The sequence below is a fragment of the Bacillus rossius genome, chromosome 14, assembly GCF_032445375.1.
Source record: "Bacillus rossius redtenbacheri isolate Brsri chromosome 14, Brsri_v3, whole genome shotgun sequence".
In the NCBI taxonomy this organism is placed as follows: Eukaryota; Metazoa; Arthropoda; class Insecta; order Phasmatodea; family Bacillidae; genus Bacillus; species Bacillus rossius.
Genome location: NC_086341.1, coordinates 38,945,563 through 38,966,386, shown reverse-complemented (window position 1 = coordinate 38,966,386; position 20,824 = coordinate 38,945,563). Strand labels below are relative to the sequence as shown.

General features: G+C 41.1%; 1 long non-coding RNA gene across 1 annotated transcript; it reads right to left on the bottom strand.

Annotated features, from left to right (window-relative positions):
* Window positions 1-17,516: 17,516 nt before the first annotated feature.
* On the bottom strand, window positions 17,517-19,449 carry LOC134538807 (uncharacterized). The gene is made up of 2 exons (XR_010076212.1): window positions 19,048-19,449; window positions 17,517-18,901 (listed from the first exon to the last, which is right to left on the bottom strand). It is a non-coding gene; the product is annotated as an uncharacterized LOC134538807 (long non-coding RNA).
* Window positions 19,450-20,824: the final 1,375 nt, after the last annotated feature.

Sequence of the window (20,824 nt, the reverse complement as noted above, 5' to 3'; positions counted from 1 at the left end):
ATGAGCACGGCGAAGGTGGACAGATGGTCGCAGGCGCACGTGGTGTGGGTGTCTGTGAACTTGAGGACGGCGGTACTCACCACGTACTCGTGCACGTCCATGAGCACGTCGAAGGTGGACAGATGGTCGCAGGCGCACGTGGTGTGGGTGTCTGTGAACTGCAGGATGGCGGTACTCACCACGTACTCGTGCACGTCCATGAGCACGGCGAAGGTGGACAGGTGGTCGCAGGCGCACGTGGTGTGTGTGTCTGTGAACTTGAGGACGGCGGTACTCACCACGTACTCGTGCACGTCCATGAGCACGGCGAAGGTGGACAGGTGGTCGCAGGCGCACGTGGTGTGTGTGTCTGTGCACTTGAGGACGGCGGTACTCACCACGTACTCGTGCACGTCCATGAGCACGGCGAAGGTGGACAGATGGTCGCAGGCGCACGTGGTGTGGGTGTCTGTGAACTGCAGGACGGCGGTACTCACCACGTACTCGTGCACGTCCATGAGCACGGCGAAGGTGGACAGATGGTCGCAGGCGCACGTGGTGTGGGTGTCTGTGAACTGCAGGACGGCGGTACTCACCACGTACTCGTGCACGTCCATGAGCACGGCGAAGGTGGACAGGTGGTCGCAGGCGCACGTGGTGTGTGTGTCTGTGAACTTGAGGACGGCGGTACTCACCACGTACTCGTGCACGTCCATGAGCACGGCGAAGGTGGACAGATGGTCGCAGGCGCACGTGGTGTGGGTGTCTGTGAACTTGAGGACGGCGGTACTCACCACGTACTCGTGCACGTCCATGAGCACGGCGAAGGTGGACAGATGGTCGCAGGCGCACGTGGTGTGGGTGTCTGTGAACTGCAGGATGGCGGTACTCACCACGTACTCGTGCACGTCCATGAGCACGGCGAAGGTGGACAGATGGTCGCAGGCGCACGTGGTGTGGGTGTCTGTGAACTTGAGGACGGCGGTACTCACCACGTACTCGTGCACGTCCATGAGCACGGCGAAGGTGGACAGATGGTCGCAGGCGCACGTGGTGTGGGTGTCTGTGAACTTGAGGACGGCGGTACTCACCACGTACTCGTGCACGTCCATGAGCACGGCGAAGGTGGACAGGTGGTCGCAGGCTCCACGTGGTGTGGGTGTCTGTGAACTGCAGGACGGCGGTACTCACCACGTACTCGTGCACGTCCATGAGCACGGCGAAGGTGGACAGGTGGTCGCAGGCGCACGTGGTGTGTGTGTCTGTGAACTTGAGGACGGCGGTACTCACCACGTACTCGTGCACGTCCATGAGCACGGCGAAGGTGGACCGTTGGTCGCAGGCGCACGTGGTGTGGGTGTCTGTGAACTGCAGGACGGCGGTACTCACCACGTACTCGTGCACGTCCATGAGCACGGCGAAGGTGGACAGATGGTCGCAGGCGCACGTGGTGTGGGTGTCTGTGAACTTGAGGACGGCGGTACTCACCACGTACTCGTGCACGTCCATGAGCACGGCGAAGGTGGACAGGTGGTCGCAGGCGCACGTGGTGTGTGTGTCTGTGAACTTGAGGACGGCGGTACTCACCACGTACTCGTGCACGTCCATGAGCACGGCGAAGGTGGACAGGTGGTCGCAGGCGCACGTGGTGTGGGTGTCTGTGAACTGCAGGACGGCGGTACTCACCACGTACTCGTGCACGTCCATGAGCACGGCGAAGGTGGACAGATGGTCGCAGGCGCACGTGGTGTGGGTGTCTGTGAACTGCAGGACGGCGGTACTCACCACGTACTCGTGCACGTCCATGAGCACGGCGAAGGTGGACAGGTGGTCGCAGGCGCACGTGGTGTGGGTGTCTGTGAACTGCAGGACGGCGGTACTCACCACGTACTCGTGCACGTCCATGAGCACGGCGAAGGTGGACAGATGGTCGCAGGCGCACGTGGTGTGGGTGTCTGTGAACTGCAGGACGGCGGTACTCACCACGTACTCGTGCACGTCCATGAGCACGGCGAAGGTGGACAGATAGTCGCAGGCGCACGTGGTGTGGGTGTCTGTGAACTTGAGGACGGCGGTACTCACCACGTACTCGTGCACGTCCATGAGCACGGCGAAGGTGGACAGATAGTCGCAGGCGCACGTGGTGTGGGTGTCTGTGAACTTGAGGACGGCGGTACTCACCACGTACTCGTGCACGTCCATGAGCACGGCGAAGGTGGACAGATGGTCGCAGGCGCACGTGGTGTGGGTGTCTGTGAACTGCAGGACGGCGGTACTCACCACGTACTCGTGCACGTCCATGAGCACGGCGAAGGTGGACAGATGGTCGCAGGCGCACGTGGTGTGGGTGTCTGTGAACTGCAGGACGGCGGTACTCACCACGTACTCGTGCACGTCCATGAACACGGCGAAGGTGGACAGGTGGTCGCAGGCGCACGTGGAGTGGGTGTCTGTGAACTTGTGGACGGCGGTACTCACCACGTACTCGTGCACGTCCATGAGCACGGCGAAGGTGGACAGGTGGTCGCAGGCGCACGTGGTGTGGGTGTCTGTGCTGCTGAGGACGCGACAGCCCCAGTCGTCCCACTCTCCCGTCTCCCTGGTGACACACAGCACACACCGCCTTCTGTCAACGATTCCTTCAATGGGGAAATGTTATTTAATATAATTTCATGCACTGGCACCATTGCAGTATTGCACTGTTTTCCGTGGAAAAAAAAATTCAAGAACGCAAATTAAGAAGAAAAAATTAAAACATAAACCTACAAAAATAAATCATGTTATCAGCATTATATAAAGTACTGATATTATTTGTAAATTTGAGGTGTACGTAAAGTATCATTTTTTGATAATTATTTTAAAAAATTGACTTTCTGTTAAAATGGTTTTTCTCTGGCTTTTTTGTGGAACACATATAGCACCAAGTTATTCCAAATACTAGAATTTGGCCCTCCCTCTCGGTTAAGATGATGTATTTATTCCTGGTAATATAAGGTATTATCAGATTGACAACCTTGTGCCTTTATTGGAAAGGCCTTCAGTTTGTCAGTCTGTCTGTGCCTGATGACGTGAACAGATTCCAGTTCTCGAAACGTCCCAACTGTTTGGTCATAGGAAATTTACTGTGTTCATCGGTGTTGTCCATAATATCTGTTATCTTCATCGTAGTGTTTGTAGGTATATTTGCTGCGTTGTTCGAGGTTTAGTTTTCTGCCTGCATTTAATTTTTTTTTTGATGGAACTGTTTCGCCGTTGCTAACCCACTGTGTTTGGCTGTGTTTTTATTAAATATTTTCTTGGCTATATTCCTTCCGCGGAATTCTTGTTCTCTCATATATTTTAGTTTGAATGTGTTCGTCTGTGCTGTCATTGTGTTGTAAATAATATTTGTTTTATAAATCGTTGGGTTTATCTGTTTGACGTATCTTATTTGGACTTGTTCTTTGTGGGTTTACGCTTACATTTTTATTACTTCTTTTTGCGTTCTTTAATTTTTCCACGACAAAAAGTGCAGTACTGCAATGGCTTTATGTCCAAGAAATTGTATTAAACATGGCACATTCTTGAATATTCTCATCTCAATGGGGGATGAAGACCTGGCCATCTTACAATTCCAAATATTTTAGTACCACTTGCAGTAAAGCTACCATGTTATTTTTTGACATAGCATATGACTAAGCTTTGGCTACATTTTGAAGTCAACACTTGTGAACTGGTGTGATTGTCATGATAGCTGCAGTCACCCGTGTGAACTATTAAGTTATTTTCTCGTGGCGCTTAGAAACTAGTGCCTGTTTGCAACAAGATATAGACCTGGGGGATATGGTTTATGCTTTTAAATGCGAATAATTAGGATGAATAGTTCGAAATTAGACTTATGGCAAAAGGATGGAAAAATTGAAGATGGCAGGGACTAATCAACCTTAAAATCAATTATAATACTGATTAAAAATCATCCAGAGATCTTCGTAAGCATACGGATCCTGAGTTCTTACTTTGAACATGAACGAAAAGAGTGAGTTTTGAAGAGTGAGCGAAATCTTCAACACTTATTGAGAAATTCTTACAGAAAAACTAGGTGCGGCTACAAAACTTTGCTCTTTCATCAATGTCCATGTTTAATATTGTAACGTGTGTGTAAACCAGTACGGAAAGGATAGCTCAGTTAAAAAGCTAGAGTTTTATTTACACTTTTTAAATGTGATGTCCACAAGGTAATCACGCTTTTAATACGTCCACTATTCACTCTCCCCACTGGAGCTCGGCTCGAAAGTTGCTCCCTATACTACTCGTCTCTTACACCGTCGAAGGGTCGCGTCATCAAAATCTCCGACTCAACACTCAAGTCTGCGAGAAAACCGGTGTTCTAGTTACGACACTTCACGCAGAAGGTTCTGGAAACGTGCCGAACCATCCAAGGAGGTGGAGTGGCGCCGGTAGTCGGGTTGCTGCAGAGAGGCGGGAGCTGCCTGCATGGCGCCTAGAGAATTCGTTCTTAAACCGACATTTCTCATCTCAGGATTTCAGGATTGCATACAGATAATCCAGGGATCCCGGGTTTTCGAATGGCAAATAAAAACATACAAAAATTATTTAAAAATCAGTTTTTTTAATTGTTATTTTACTAACAAAATAATAATTTTCATTAATGTTTTCTTATGACGTTATCACGTAAAATTACCGTCCGTAAACCAAATTTACAGACAACCCCCTTTTTTTTCAGTGTATAAACTGTGTTAATTGCGGATAGTAATGTGTTGTGGGTTTGTAATTTTTGACGGCACAGAACAACGGCCAATCACGTGAGCCCTGCCGGCCTGCGACCACAGCGTCACAGCATGTAGCGACAAGAGACGTTTCGTCCAATCAGCTTTCAGAATTGGTATCAGCACGTAGCGTCACGTCCGAGGACCGCCCAAATTTAGCAGGGTGCTAAACGGTACAAGACAAAATATAACATTTTGAAAACTGTTATTATCTAAAATATCCATACTAAATTCTTAAATTCTTCCAGTAATAGAAACCATTTGTTCCACTTTGTTATTTAAAAAAATTTAAATACTTCCTAATAATATTATAAACGCAAAAGTTTGTAAGAATGGATGGATGGATGTTTGTTACTCTTTCACGTAAAAACTACTGAATGGATTTGAATGAAATTTGGCCTACAGCTAGCTTATAACCTGGATTAACACATAGACCCCATATTAATATGAAATCCCATCCCTAAGGGAGTGAAAAAGTGATAATTTCATTTTATAACAGAAAAAGTCATAGGTCATAGACATACAAATAGTGGGTGAGTGTCTTTTCTCTATGTCTGACACACGATCGTACACATAGTAAGGTCTGGAAAATTAATATTTTTCTCCTTGGTGAGACCAGTCCGCTTAGTAGAGCTCGCAGCGGCTAGCGCAAATAACAGTTTTGTTCTTAACTTCGTCAATAGATAGAGTTGCCTTGAATTTTAAACGCACCATCGTTTGATGCGTTTATCATGTCTTTAATTTTCGTTTGTTTGTGCCGTATGCGTTCCTATACCATTCATCCGATTGCGATAAAATTTTGGTGATTTGTTATGCGCATGCCCATGAAGGTTACTGAGACGGTACAACTATTTTTCAATAGTTGGAGCACGAATCGTGTCAAAAAAAATGTGTTTTTTTTTTTTCATTTTATATAGCGGCACTTCGTCTGTTTTTGTTGTATAAGTGCGCACGCATGACACAATTTATTTCAATATAAAAGAGAGATATAGTGATATATATAGAGTGAGATAGAGACGGAGATATAAGTTGAGATAGAGCGAGGTATAGAGAATGAAATAGGTTAGATAAAGAGATATACCTATAGATGTATACAGCTATATAGAGACTTAAATATAGAAGATATAGAGATAGTGGGAAATATATATGTAGATATAAAGAGATAAATAGAGATAGAGAGTTACATAGATGTATAAAGATGTAGATAGAGATAAATATATATAGATGGATAGATGATTTGTATATGTGGAACTACTTCAAACATATTACAAAACAAAACTGAATGAAGCATTGCAATGCAGGCCGAGCATTAGCTAGATAATGGAATCTTTTCAATATTAGTAATCTCTTATTCTTCAGCTTTTTTCTATAGTGCTTTATAAAGTCTAAATTACATACATACCAGGTAAATAACTATAAACTGGCAGAACGTCTGTCGGGATCTGAAAGTGATATAAATTAATTTTCACACTTGACATTCAAATTAAGAAGACAATTACTTACTACACCCTGTGTTCAGCCCGGGCAACGCCGGATGTTGCAGATATTTTCCAATATATTGGAATAGCTACAAGCAAAGCATGTTGTGAATTTTAATGTACCTTCGCATACGGATTTTACTTACGTCAAAATAATTTTCCAAATAAAAGATAATTTTTTTCAATTAAATCTAACAGCTTTGCTAATTATTGTATAATTTTTATAGACAAACATCCTTTAAAATATTTATTTTTGTTCACACTTCTATATTCACCGGAGATGAGGCAGTGATGGCGAATGGTGCTATCTTGCGGCAGACGCACCAACCATCTGCTCGTTACAGCGCAATCGATTAAGGTGATTTTTTAACGTCGTTTCCACCCAGAAAATAAAAATTCAACCTTAAATATTTCTTCTGTGCTGTAACCATGGTTTGCAAACACGAGGTTTATTTCATCTGAGTCCTGAATATCATAACACCCTAAAATTTTCAGCGTAACGTTTAAAAGTTGATAAACATATCAGTTAATGGGCCGCGAACACATGATATCCGATCACGGTACCTTGACACGTGCACAAAATTAAAAAAATATATATACATAATATAAAACTGGAATTTTATATATTTAAAGTCATTTTGACTGGCTACTGTGTGATACAGTTTGATTAACCACAAAAACACAAATAATAAAATTTTTAAATCCGTTTAATATCCTCATTATAATTCTTATAATTTTTAAATGGCATTTTTTTTAATTTAAACCATACCACGAATTAGTTATCAGTATTGCCTTTTAATACAAAAAAAATCAGTTATCTATTCAATTTAGTTAGCCTTATCCATGCAGCACAAATGTGTTAAATATTCTACTGTGTCAACTAATTTAAAAAGTGAGCTATATATATATATATATATATATATATATATATATATATATATATATATATACTGAATTTCGGCCACTGAAACGTCAACGAGTTTAACAGTGTTAAACTTATTATAAAATAATTACCTGGAACGGGACGTACTCTTTAAGCTCTGAACACCTTCAAGCATGTTTGTGAGACGTCTGTAATTGGGCCACAATTGTTTCGTCGCGCTTTCTATTTTTTTTTTAAACTGTAACAAATCAACGGCCTCTAGACGGTTGAATCACACTGGGGTCATTCAAGAGGCGAATGGCTTTTTTTTTTTTTTTTTCGAGGAAAACAAGCCAATTAACCAAGGATAGACGAAATAAAATACAAACAAATCTGTCCCGCAGGTCATTGAACCCATCAGATTTCCCAGGATCTTCAGTCACGTGACTCGCCTCTTCAACAACGCGAATCAGGTTCGATTACTCTAATCCGGATTCTTCGCAAGAGGTAAATGTGCCTGTTTTCCCCGTGTGCTGGTGTGGTTTTATATTGGTACTCCCACTTTCTCCCATCCATTCATTTCTCCGACGTTCTTTTCTCACCTGACTGCCAATTAAATCAACTTCTATGACCTCTAAGCACGACCTAGATAAACGTATGCAATATTTTTTTCATAATAAAGGAAAAACGGTGCTTTTCAAGTGAGATTACTTTCTTAAAAAAACTCTTACTTATTGAACCGAGACTTTCAATCTGTACACTCTGTATAATCCGGGAAGTAATTTGTGCCAAATAACAGCACACAATTTTGAGCTGACGATGGTTTTGGGATTTAGGGACTATGAAACAAAAAAAAAAGATATTTAGCTGTGTTATGGATACGGCTGTCTGTTGTACGTGAATACGTGTACGTAACAGGTAATATTTTCTATACAAAATATATAATACGCTATTTTATGTATGTTATAATCATTTTTGAACACTAAGAAGTCGCGTATAGGCCGACATTTTATATTTTTGATTATATGTTTTTATTTTAACACCATATATATCAACTATTGCTATTTTACACTTATGTTTTATATATGCAATCGATAGATTTTGACGAGAGCTGACGATTGAACTCCAAGTCAAAAGTTATACTAAATGGAAATCTCGAAACGCAGCAAAATGACCTCAAAATGGGGTCGCTTCCCCCTCCACCGCGCGCGATGAGTCACAGTCCTCACTTAGCGTAACGAATTCTTTGATCCTTTAGCTATCCAGCGGTGTAATTAAATTTTGAATGGAGATGATAGATATGTAGTTGCAACACCAAACTATATCCCCAGATGTTGTTATCATTCATTATTTTTTAATTGCCTCCCACTATGGAAGAAATTTTAAAGACGTATTCACGTCAAAAAAATTAAGATGAGTGGCCGCCACACGCGTTGAAAGTGATACTTCACTCTTAAATAATTTACTTGAACGATAAAACTGAACAATAACGCACACAACATACCAAATGCCATGTCTCCGTAGAGCGGTGGTATTCTGGACAAGTGTGTCTCGCCGCGTAACGGAAAGTGCAGCGCTACACCGACGCTGGCCCGAGATATTCGCGAGAGCCACACCACCGAGAGTTGCACTTTTCGTTACGCTCCGATGACGTCATCGCCTCCACTTACCCCCACCACTGCTACAGCACGTCTCAGCCTTAGATTGCCGTGACGGGCATTTACCCTCTCATTGCTATGCACGATATCTGCCTGTCCTTGCTTCAATGCGCTATGTTGCCAGATATGAGCCACAGAGCATAAACGTTTCTGGACACAACTTTGTATTGCAATAAAAATGTATTAAAATGTACCTGAAACTTTTTTTTTTTAATTTTAAATTTATGAATGAGAAATTTTGGAATACACATTAATATCGTATTTACAAATAATTGAAAGGCGCCAATTTAATTTTAATTGTATTTGTCAAAAAAGTAAGAAATTAATATATTAAAAATTGTCGCTCTCTTGAGCACATTTAATAATTTTATCGAATGCCTTGTTTTTCACAGCGACCGACTGCAACAAATAGTTTCTCCTGTGGAATAATAATTGGTGTAAGCATTTAAATTTTGATTTTATCAGAATGACTGATTAAATACTGTCACAAATTTATGGATCAAATAAATCAACAAATAAAAATATTGATTTTTTTAAAAACGTATTATAATAAAAAATTTCTACAAAAAACAGTTTTTAATTTTAACTAGACAGATAGAATTAATGTAGCAACAGTGGTACCCTGTACTGCAATCTATGCATGGGACAGACTGCATAGTGTCCATAAAAGAATGACCCAGTTTCAATTATATATCATAATAGTTTAATTTAGACTATTTGCGAAACATCATACATCAAACAGAAGGTAAACTAACCTTGTTTTTCTTACAAATGTTCAATGAGTGCATCTTTAGTTACCAGGCACGCATCCAACCTAAAGTACAATAATTCATTCTTCCCACACGTTGGTTAACACTTCTGGAGTAATGGAATAATGGAAGCAATAGCCTTTTCAATTCTGTGTCTCAACTCTGGAAAATCATTAGTTAGCGGCGGAACGTAGACACGATGTTTCGTAAAGCACCAAAAGGAAAAAAAAATATCGTGTCTCTATGTCGCGTAAACGTGGAGGCCAGCGAAAAAAAAAAATGGTTGCCTGTAAGGTCGGTTTACGGACGATAGTTTAAAGTGACAATGTCATAACAAAAGATTAATGTAATGATTGCATACTTTTATGAATAAAATTGAATCATTTTTATCGAATTATCACTATTTTGTATGGATACAAAGAAGGAGTGAAATGAAATGTACAATTTAATTGATAAATTTACTTTTATTGCACTCACTAATTCAAATATGTTTATTACTTTAACGAACAGATTATTTTAACTATAACTTTTATGCATGTTTGCTATTTAACTTCTTCCAATCTGTGTTATTCTGTTTAGGATAGGACGATGATAGGAAAAGTAGGAAAAGAATGGGAGTGTTTCAAGTTTAATGTGCCTCGAAGAAGTCAAATCGATGGTTGTTTCAATCGAGTGGAAGAGAGATAGATGCGGCGCAAGCGTACAATGAGCGTAACGGGATACATCGTAACGGGACAATGTGCGTAACGGGACACTTTTTCGTGTGTGCAGCCGGCGTTCATCGATTTATTAGACGTTGTCACGTCAAAAAGAGCTCTGTCGTCTCTACCAACGGTTATGTACAAGGACGTTCAACCTCTCTCTTACAAAAGAGATTCTAACAGAGAAAGGCTCCATCCTGTTTCCGAATAAAGTTTACAGGTTCATCCTCTAAATATCGCACATTTTTACGTAGGTTGGCGCTGTAAGGGAGAGAAAACAACAAAGCAGTACCCGGGCATGTGCTTAACAAAATTTTGAATTTTGAGTTACTCTTTGATTGTGAACTTGAACGGAAACTCTGCAACGCTTACATTCAACTGGGACGTTATTGCAGGAGTGTTGACCAAAGTGCGTGAAGTAATGGCCTTCAGGTTGGACGCGTGCCGTGTAACTGAAAGGTGCACTCATTGAACATTTGTAAGAAGAACGTAAGACATGGTGTGGGACTGCACGTGGTGAAAGGGACAGGGGAAGCCTTCTTTTCACAGACAAGAGAGCCAAACGCCAGATCGTTCATCTTCGGTTTCTTTTGTTCATTGTAAATAAATATGGTGGTGTCGATAAAAGGATACTAATGGTCATTTAGGTTATGTTAGCTACATTATATATACTTTAAAACATTGTGGACGGTTGATTTGGTTAGGAAAGCTACATTAAAGATACGGAAAAAAAAAAATTGGTTGTCTGTAAAGTCGGTTTACGGAAGATAGTTTAACGTGACAACGTCATAACAAAACATTAATGAAATAATTGCTTACACAATGAATAAAATAGAATCATTTTTATTTTAATAATAAAAGAATAAATACTTGAAATTATACTAGTAATCAGATTTTTAAAATGCAAGAAAATTTAACCTTCATTGCCGAAATTGTTGTTGTAATAAGCAATTAAAACCAAGTTAACTTTTCACTTCACTTTATAAACAGTCGACGAAACAGTTCACGTGTTGATGACATGTAATTAATTAATTTAAAAACTGGCGTTTAGTTATAAAGTTTAAATATAATTATTAACAAGTTTTCATGTAAAAAAATGGTAACCAAATATCTATCATCAATTATATGAATCACCATAATTTTTCAGTCAATTGTAACATAACCTATTATTACTGCACTCGCCGACAGCGTAACGGGACAATGTGCGTAACGGGACAATGTGCGTAACGGGACACTTTTTCGTGCGTGCAGCCGGCGTTCATCGATTTATTGGACGTTGTCACGTCAAAAAAAGCATGAACTTCGGGGCTCTCTCGTCTGTGAAAGGAAGGCTTCCCAGGGGAGAAGGCTCACCCCAGCGAGGAGTTCCAGTAGACGCACTTGGCCGAGCCGCGCACGGCGGTGGGGGTCTCGCCCTCGAACAGGCGCCGGCGGATCTGCGGCTGCTCCGGGCCGCGCGCCTCCAGGGAGTGTCGCAGCACCAGCACCACGGCGCCGGACCCGGGGGTCGCCGTCGTCGCCTGGGCCGGCGTCTCGCCTCGAGCGGCGTCGTGCAGGCTGAAGCTCACCACCGGCGAGTTCACCCTCGTCAGCTCGCCGCTGTCGTTCCCGTCCGGGCTGCGGCACAGGCACTCGCTGCGAGTGTGCTAGCCCGAACACCCGGCCTTGCCCGGGCTTCGGGATAACGCACTAAGAGTGTGCTAGCCCGAACACCCGGCCTTGCCCGGGCTTCGGGATAACGCACTAAGAGTGTGCTAGCCCGAACACCCGGCCTTATCCGGGCTTCGGGATAACGCACTAAGAGTGTGCTAGCCCGAACACCCGGCCTTGCCCGGGCTTCGGGATAACGCACTAAGAGTGTGCTAGCCCGAACACCCGGCCTTGCCCGGGCTTCGGGATAACGCACTAAGAGTGTGCTAGCCCGAACACCCGGCCTTGCCCGGGCTTCGGGATAACGCACTAAGAGTGTGCTAGCCCGAACACCCGGCCTTGCCCGGGCTTCGGGATAACGCACTAAGAGTGTGCTAGCCCGAACACCCGGCCTTGCCCGGGCTTCGGGATAACGCACTAAGGGCCGGTTTCACCAAGCGAAATTATCTCGATAAAGTAATGAATTATCCAGATTAACTGAATATCCCGTTTCACCACACCGAATATCTCGATCTTTTAGTGTTATCGAGATAAAATATTTTAACCACCGATTTTCGTGGTTAAAGTCTTATTATCGAGATAATATTGTAAAACGAAGTGACGAGAGGATATTTTAAAAATTGTAATGGCTCGAGGCATGTACAATTTGATTTTTGAAGATGAAAGTGATGAAGAAGATGCCATTGTTCGTCGGCCACGATGGATGCGAGATAGAAGCGATTATTTTGAAATGTATGATGAAGAAGACTTTAAAATACATTTTCGCCTTTCAAAACAGTCGACTATGTTTGTTTTGGAACTTATAGAAAATCAACTACAGTTTCCCGAAAAGTAAGTTTATATTAATATTATTTCCTAATGTTAATTGTTTCTGTAGAATAATAAATATGTATATGAAATCATAGACAAGTAAAATAAAACTCATTTATACGAACATTACATTACAACCTTCAACATACTTTTTTCGTCTTTCACAGGAATATGTCAGTGTCGCCAATGAACCAACTGCTGGCTACACTTCGATTTTATGCTACAGGCTGTAACCAGCTAACCATTGGGGATTATGCTGGCTTTAGTAAACCCACAGCTCACCGAATAATACATAGGGTTAGCTCCGCAATTGCATCTCTTCGACCGCAGTTCATTAAATTCCCAGAGACGATGGAAGAACTGAATTTAGCACAAAGGGATTTCTATGCAATTGCTAAATTTCCCAGGGCTATTGGTGCTATGGATTGCACTCATGTAAAAATCCAGTCACCAGGTTGGTTTAAACACTGATTTTATGCTACCTTTTTATTAAACATTGCAATCCACATACAAGCTTGTTTTATGTTTGTTGCAGGTGGAAACAATGCAGAATTCTACCGTAACAGAAAAGGTTACTTCTCTGTGAATGTGCAAGTAATTTGTAATACAAAATTGGAAATTACAGATATTGTTGCACGATGGCCTGGTTCCTCACATGATAGTACCATATTCAACAATAGCAACAGAAGGGCATGTTTTGAGAGAGGGGAGTATGGTGATTCTGTACTACTTGTTGATGCGGGCTATGCTTGTAGGTCATATCTAATGCCTCCATTAGATAATCCCAGAAGTCCACAGGAACACTTATTTAATGAGTCGCAAATTAGGTCAAGAAATCCTGTAGAGCGAACATTCGGTTGCTGGAAGCGACGTTTCCCAGTCTTATCTTTAGGATTGAGAGTGTCATTAGAACATTCGTTTGCCATCATTGTAGCGACTGGGGTGCTGCATAATATCCTGCGACAAACTGGGGAAGAACTCCCTCCAGACGACCCTAACCTCAATCTCCACCTCCCTTGGCAACAGTTGCTTGAGGAAGGAAATGTACAGCAGAACAACGAAAATGCAAACAGAAGGCCCAGATATGACAGTGTCAGGCATTTACTGATTGAAAACTATTTCAGGAGGTAAATGAAATTTACATATACCTATAATTAAATACCTATATATGTGTGTGTGTTGTAATACTTATTTAAGATACGATTATTTATCACTCTGTGTATTTTCAGTTTGTTGTAGGTCATACTGATCTATATGTCACACAGAGATGCCATCAACTTGAAGATTTGCTGGTGAAAATAACTACATATAGCAATATGTATGGAATATTTTAATACATTTGCATTGAACAACTGCTTAGATCATACAAAATAATGTGACATAAGCGAACATGTATTATCTTTTATATAATTCTTAACATTTGTACTTGAAACTGTTTGTTAATAGGCACAATGAATATCACTTTGTAAATATACATGTAATATATAACAATTATGTCATGATAGTTGAGCAAATGTTTAATACATAAGAACAATTAAATTACTGCAAATGTTCTAGTTCTTTCTTTATTTTCAAGATTTGTAAAGATAAAAGTTCAGTTTGCAGCTTTTCCTGCTTTACTTTTTCTCGTTCTTGTTGTAACCGCAGTTCCCAGATTTCTTTCATAACTTCTTTTTCCTCGATTGCATGTTTTTTTGCAAGTTCAATTAGTTCGATTTTTGCTGCATTGACAGCACTTACTTCTGTCACTTTGGTGGCCGGGGTTGGTCGCCGCTTGCTAGTAAAGGGAGATTGCACTGAAGCATTTCCCCTACTGCTAGGAGGCATTGCCTTCCCACTACTTGCACTGCATGAATCAGTAGTATTGGTCTGCACTGTGTTTGTGATAGCCGAGTTGTTATTGGAGTGTCGAAGGGCAGAACACACAGGACTGCTGAGCATGGCTGGAGTATAATGCGTCCAGTCGCCATTTGGAAGAGTTACCTGTGGAAAAATTAAATTTGAACATTATGTGAGAGAAATAAAGTTAACACAGTGCATAGGCTATAGCTATACATGATTAATAAGCATAACTATGCACAGTGACACATCCATTAGGTTTTCTCAAAATAAAGTGTAGGCCTACTAACTGTCTCTGCCGTCTCCACGAAAGAAACATCCACTTCTGCTCCGACATCCAGTTGAATGCTGTCATCCTCATCAGTAGGCCTATTTGATGCATCAAATGGTAATATTATTGCATCTGAATCTGAATCGAAGGGATTCTTGGCACCATTGATAGTCGGTTTGATTAGGCTCTGCACTCTCTCACAAATGGGATCCTTACTAACTGTTTTTGAAGGACCTCCACCTGAAAAAATACAGAATTAATTTAGTTATGTGGTGTATATTTCATATCCACTGGTGGTATAGTGCGAAGTGTCTTCTTGACAGTGCAAAGGTTATAGTTCTGATTCCAACTCCACCCAAGATACCTCTTTAATATATTACAATTAATTCAAGTAACTAAAAAAATTGTTATTGCACATGTTTACAATTCGTAAAATTGCATTATGGATAAAAATGCATACAATATTTATTGCTGTACCTAAATATAATGTACCAGGATATACAGACAAAAAATATATTACCTGTTCCAGTTAATACTTGAACTCGTTGATCAGCAGAAGTCTTTCGCGTGTGCTTTTTGAGATTCTCCCACACCGCTTTTAAATTTTCTGCAGTCCTGTGATGTTCTCCAGACATACAATTGAAAGTATCTGCAAGTATTTGCCACTGCTTCATTTTTTGTTGCTGTGAAACACCATCTGTTTTTTTATTTTCAATGATATTGAAATGTTCAGTTACTAAATCTAAAAGAATGTATTTCTCCTGCTGCGATGTATTTTTATTTCTCTGCTTCTTTGACAAATTACAGCCTTGGCTCGCCATAGTAGCCTACGAAATTTCTAGCCAAACTTTGATAACGAAAGGTGTTTACAAACAGAAAATCGCGATAATTTCAGAAGATCGAGTTAAACTTATCTCGATTTTCTCAGAGAAAGATAATATGTGGTGAAACACATATAACTTTATCGAGATAGAAATGGAAGATTAACTTTTTATCTCGATAACATCATCGGGATTTTCAACTCGACTGGTGAAACCGGCCCTAAGAGTGTGCTAGCCCGAACACCCGGCCTTGCCCGGGCTTCGGGATAACGCACTAAGAGTGTGCTAGCCCGAACACCCGGCCTTATCCGGGCTTCGGGATAACGCTCTAAGGGCCGGTTTCACCAGTCGAGTTGAAAATCCCGATGATGTTATCGAGATAAAAAGTTAATCTTCCATTTCTATCTCGATAAAGTTATATGTGTTTCACCACATATTATCTTTCTCTGAGAAAATCGAGATAAGTTTAACTCGATCTTCTGAAATTATCGCGATTTTCTGTTTGTAAACACCTTTCGTTATCAAAGTTTGGCTAGAAATTTCGTAGGCTACTATGGCGAGCCAAGGCTGTAATTTGTCAAAGAAGCAGAGAAATAAAAATACATCGCAGCAGGAGAAATACATTCTTTTAGATTTAGTAACTGAACATTTCAATATCATTGAAAATAAAAAAACAGATGGTGTTTCACAGCAACAAAAAATTAAGCAGTGGCAAATACTTGCAGATACTTTCAATTTTATGTCTGGAGAACATCACAGGACTGCAGAAAATTTAAAAGCGGTGTGGGAGAATCTCAAAAAGCACACGCGAAAGACTTCTGCTGATCAACGAGTTCAAGTATTAACTGGAACAGGTAATATATTTTTTGTCTGTATATCCTGGTACATTATATTTAGGTACAGCAATAAATATTGTATGCATTTTTATCCATAATGCAATTTTACGAATTGTAAACATGTGCAATAACAATTTTTTTAGTTACTTGAATTAATTGTAATATATTAAAGAGGTATCTTGGGTGGAGTTGGAATCAGAACTATAACCTTTGCACTGTCAAGAAGACACTTCGCACTATACCACCAGTGGATATGAAATATACACCACATAACTAAATTAATTCTGTATTTTTTCAGGTGGAGGTCCTTCAAAAACAGTTAGTAAGGATCCCATTTGTGAGAGAGTGCAGAGCCTAATCAAACCGACTATCGATGGTGCCAAGAATCCCTTCGATTCAGATTCAGATGCAATAATATTACCATTTGATGCATCAAATAGGCCTACTGATGAGGATGACAGCATTCAACTGGATGTCGGAGCAGAAGTGGATGTTTCTTTCGTGGAGACGGCAGAGACAGTTAGTAGGCCTACACTTTATTTTGAGAAAACCTAATGGATGTGTCACTGTGCATAGTTATGCTTATTAATCATGTATAGCTATAGCCTATGCACTGTGTTAACTTTATTTCTCTCACATAATGTTCAAATTTAATTTTTCCACAGGTAACTCTTCCAAATGGCGACTGGACGCATTATACTCCAGCCATGCTCAGCAGTCCTGTGTGTTCTGCCCTTCGACACTCCAATAACAACTCGGCTATCACAAACACAGTGCAGACCAATACTACTGATTCATGCAGTGCAAGTAGTGGGAAGGCAATGCCTCCTAGCAGTAGGGGAAATGCTTCAGTGCAATCTCCCTTTACTAGCAAGCGGCGACCAACCCCGGCCACCAAAGTGAAAGAAGTAAGTGCTGTCAATGCAGCAAAAATCGAACTAATTGAACTTGCAAAAAAACATGCAATCGAGGAAAAAGAAGTTATGAAAGAAATCTGGGAACTGCGGTTACAACAAGAACGAGAAAAAGTAAAGCAGGAAAAGCTGCAAACTGAAATTTTATCTTTACAAATCTTGAAAATAAAGAAAGAACTAGAACATTTGCAGTAATTTAATTGTTCTTATGTATTAAACATTTGCTCAACTATCATGACATAATTGTTATATATTACATGTATATTTACAAAGTGATATTCATTGTGCCTATTAACAAACAGTTTCAAGTACAAATGTTAAGAATTATATAAAAGATAATACATGTTCGCTTATGTCACATTATTTTGTATGATCTAAGCAGTTGTACAATGCAAATGTATTAAAATATTCCATACATCTTGCTATATGTAGTTATTTTCACCAGCAAATCTTCAAGTTGATGGCATCTCTGTGTGACATATAGATCAGTATGACCTACAACAAACTGAAAATACACAGAGTGATAAATAATCGTATCTTAAATAAGTATTACAACACACACACATATATAGGTATTTAATTATAGGTATATGTAAATTTCATTTACCTCCTGAAATAGTTTTCAATCAGTAAATGCCTGACACTGTCATATCTGGGCCTTCTGTTTGCATTTTCGTTGTTCTGCTGTACATTTCCTTCCTCAAGCAACTGTTGCCAAGGGAGGTGGAGATTGAGGTTAGGGTCGTCTGGAGGGAGTTCTTCCCCAGTTTGTCGCAGGATATTATGCAGCACCCCAGTCGCTACAATGATGGCAAACGAATGTTCTAATGACACTCTCAATCCTAAAGATAAGACTGGGAAACGTCGCTTCCAGCAACCGAATGTTCGCTCTACAGGATTTCTTGACCTAATTTGCGACTCATTAAATAGGTGTTCCTGTGGACTTCTGGGATTATCTAATGGAGGCATTAGATATGACCTACAAGCATAGCCCGCATCAACAAGTAGTACAGAATCACCATACTCCCCTCTCTCAAAACATGCCCTTCTGTTGCTATTGTTGAATATGGTACTATCATGTGAGGAACCAGGCCATCGTGCAACAATATCTGTAATTTCCAATTTTGTATTACAAATTACTTGCACATTCACAGAGAAGTAACCTTTTCTGTTACGGTAGAATTCTGCATTGTTTCCACCTGCAACAAACATAAAACAAGCTTGTATGTGGATTGCAATGTTTAATAAAAAGGTAGCATAAAATCAGTGTTTAAACCAACCTGGTGACTGGATTTTTACATGAGTGCAATCCATAGCACCAATAGCCCTGGGAAATTTAGCAATTGCATAGAAATCCCTTTGTGCTAAATTCAGTTCTTCCATCGTCTCTGGGAATTTAATGAACTGCGGTCGAAGAGATGCAATTGCGGAGCTAACCCTATGTATTATTCGGTGAGCTGTGGGTTTACTAAAGCCAGCATAATCCCCAATGGTTAGCTGGTTACAGCCTGTAGCATAAAATCGAAGTGTAGCCAGCAGTTGGTTCATTGGCGACACTGACATATTCCTGTGAAAGACGAAAAAAGTATGTTGAAGGTTGTAATGTAATGTTCGTATAAATGAGTTTTATTTTACTTGTCTATGATTTCATATACATATTTATTATTCTACAGAAACAATTAACATTAGGAAATAATATTAATATAAACTTACTTTTCGGGAAACTGTAGTTGATTTTCTATAAGTTCCAAAACAAACATAGTCGACTGTTTTGAAAGGCGAAAATGTATTTTAAAGTCTTCTTCATCATACATTTCAAAATAATCGCTTCTATCTCGCATCCATCGTGGCCGACGAACAATGGCATCTTCTTCATCACTTTCATCTTCAAAAATCAAATTGTACATGCCTCGAGCCATTACAATTTTTAAAATCTCCTCTCGTCACTTCGTTTTACAATATTATCTCGATAATAAGACTTTAACCACGAAAATCGGTGGTTAAAATATTTTATCTCGATAACACTAAAAGATCGAGATATTCGGTGTGGTGAAACGGGATATTCAGTTAATCTGGATAATTCATTACTTTATCGAGATAATTTCGCTTGGTGAAACCGGCCCTAAGAGTGTGGTAGCCCGAACACCCGGCCTTATCCGGGCTTCGGGATAACGCACTAAGAGTGTGCTAGCCCGAACACCCGGCCTTGCCCGGGCTTCGGGATAACGCACTAAGAGTGTGCTAGCCCGAACACCCGGCCTTGCCCGGGCTTCGGGATAACGCACTAAGAGTGTGCTAGCCCGAACACCCGGCCTTGCCCGGGCTTCGGGATAACGCACTAAGAGTGTGCTAGCCCGAACACCCGGCCTTGCCCGGGCTTCGGGATAACGCACTAAGAGTGTGCTAGCCCGAACACCCGGCCTTGCCCGGGCTTCGGGATAACGCACTAAGAGTGTGCTAGCCCGAACACCCGGCCTTGCCCGGGCTTCGGGATAACGCACTAAGAGTGTGCTAGCCCGAACACCCGGCCTTGCCCGGGCTTCGGGATAACGCACTAAGAGTGTGCTAGCCCGAACACCCGGCCTTATCCGGGCTTCGGGATCACGCACTAAGAGTGTGCTAGCCCAAACACCCGGCCTTATCCGGGCTTCGGGATCACGCACTAAGAGTGTACTAGCCCAAATACCCTGCCTTATCCGGGATTCGGGATAACGCACTTAGAGTGCATTAGCTCGAGTATCCGGCGCTGCCTGGGTTAAATACTTCACAATACAAGGAAGTATGTATGACATACACTTGTTGAATGGAAAAATTCAATTTTTAAGTCTCGTTGATTGAACAATCTCTGTGCTTTAAGACTATACAACCAGGACACCAGTCTCGTGACCGTGTGTTTGGTCATGAGACGTTTAATATTTTTAATTCTACATTGGAAAAACGTTAAGGATATTTGAGTTAAAACACATTACCTTACCCGATGTTACCACGTGGACACAACATCATCACAAGTCATGCACGGGCTACTGCTGGGTGTGGGCAAACTCCAACCAAAAAATTCAGGTGGTTCCTTCCAAAACAGTTTCAAACTCAAAGGTATACACTGAGATCTTAGTAAGAAGAAGAATACCGCCGCAAGACTCACATGTGAATCGATTGTTTGTACTACAAAGAATAACCTTCTAGATCATTCTATTATAGTCTCCGGTTTTCTGTTTCTTCCCAGACAAGTGAGAGGCATGGGTCGGAAATAGGGTGAGAAATTTAGGGTGTATAAGCTGGTGATTTGGGCAGTTAGTTATGGAGCTGCAGGACCATCACTAGACTCGCCATGGATCTTTGACATCGCATATACGCACACAAAGAGAGAGAGAGAAAAAAAAGAATAGATTGAGACGATGCGTGTTTTTGGAGAGATATGTATTGATCCAGTAGAATAGATTCTAAGTGCATATTTTTTTTGTATTCTTGCTGCATTATGTCGGATTTTTCT